The sequence below is a fragment of the Porites lutea genome, chromosome 1 (genome assembly GCF_958299795.1).
Source record: "Porites lutea chromosome 1, jaPorLute2.1, whole genome shotgun sequence".
Taxonomy (NCBI): domain Eukaryota; kingdom Metazoa; phylum Cnidaria; class Anthozoa; order Scleractinia; family Poritidae; genus Porites; species Porites lutea.
The window spans coordinates 20,689,423-20,691,297 of NC_133201.1; the positions used below are offsets into that span (position 1 = coordinate 20,689,423).

Here is a 1,875-nt window from a genome sequence, read left to right on the forward strand (position 1 = left end):
CAAGATATTTTTGACAAGGAGTATACGAAGGTGAGTTTGTATGAAAACTGATTAGTAGCGAAATGACCAGTGTCCTTTTCATGCATGGCCTGTGCGCTGTGAGATTTTTAATAGTGATAGTGTTTATAAAGTACGTCCAGTGTAATTATCTAATTTCTTTATCTTTTTAGATTGAAAGCGATAGATTTCTGGTCCAATGACGTCTGCAGAAAAATTCTCACCTGGGCGAGGGTCATCGTTGTGCCACTTTTAGCCGTAAGACTCTTAAATGAAGCATACATGAAGTGAAAACAACAATTGTTCGAATACCAGGCACTGACTGAAGGTACAGTCTTCATCTAAATATTTGGTAAAGTATGTCTTTAATAAGGCCCACTGTTATCCATGTTTCAGTAAAGTCACATTTCAACTAACAAAATAAAGTTTGAAAGGTTCAACGTTTATGCAGTTCTCATATCTACAATGTCTGCCAGTTTGGATTATGTTTTCCATTCTGAATAAGAGTTCATTTATATAAGCATGCTAAATAGTACAATAGTACAATATTATTTTGTTGGTGTCCATTGCTAAAATTAGTGTTATTTTGCTCGAATTAGTTAATACTCCTTCATGATTATACTAAAATTTAAGGTACTCTGTTCAGTCTTATTTTGAAAGACAAAAGATTCATTAACCGCCGTTTGGTGTATTGTAAATAGCACACGCACACAAAATAACAAGTTAAGAAAAACTACAACATTTATTCAACAGCTTTCATGAACAATAAAGGTGAAAATCGGAATACTCCAGTTTCAGAATAACAAACTGCAATGGGTTTTCTATAAACATGCAAACAAACTAAAACCTTGAACAATGGTTAGCAAGAAAACTAAAAATTGTAATAATCCCCTTGAGGGTACTGTGGGGAATGTGTATAGCAGCCAACAGAACCATGACTTGATGAGGGAGTGGGACTATATCTATCCCTTGAGTAGGTTATATGTGGAGTAATACTAGTATTGACTTCCCTATTATCTTCAATTTGGAACAGGATGTCTCCTATACACTTCTTAGCTCTTCAGAAGTTGCTGGCACTAAATTTAGATAAGGTAAGTCGAATATAATTGCAATATGCTGCTACTTCATCTTTTAACACGGAGTTCTCACTAGGAATTACTTGGGGGACTGGTTCCTTGATGGCTCTGACTGCTTCTGAAAATAGTTCAAGCTTTTTCTCCTGACGAGCATTTTGCAGCTGCTGTTTTGATAATTTTCTGGATTTAGGTTTTGGCTCAGATGTCAAAGAATCTGTGGTTTCATCAGTATCATCACAGACCACAGTTACAAACTGAAGCTGCTCATAAAACTCCCAAGATGGCTTATATATTTCATTTGTCCCTGCTCCAGATGGCTTGATTTGTGCCTTGGCATGCTCTTCTCTTAAATGCTTTAATAGTTGTTTCCATTTCTTTTTGATACCCCCAACATGATACTTTTCATCAAGCTGTTTTACCAGTATTTCATAAAGTAATTCTTTGTGTCTTACTTGATGATACTCAGGAGTGTTGTGGTTCCATAGACATTCATTTTTCTGGTAAAAAGCAATGAGTACGTCTGCAATCATAAATCAATTACAGATCTGGTTAAAATAATTGAGCCCAAAAAAAAGACAACAACAATGAAAAACATGATACGGTAAAAGCTTCATGTGCATGAAATATAAGTTTAGCTAAAGAGGATAATACAAATTGATAGCATGCACCCAGAATGAAATGATAAGCATTAGTAAAAAGTTTCTTTCACCAAAACGCAAAGTTAGGTTCGTCATAAAAACTTTAATCGCATTTCCTGCGTTTGCTTGCTTGTGGTCTACTTCAGGGTTTCAAGTTAAAGCCT

General features: G+C 35.3%; 1 pseudogene; it reads right to left on the minus strand.

The window, feature by feature from the left end:
• Positions 1-868: 868 nt before the first annotated feature.
• The window catches only part of LOC140926002 (uncharacterized), a 1,238-nt pseudogene continuing 231 nt past the window's right edge, over positions 869-1,875 (minus strand).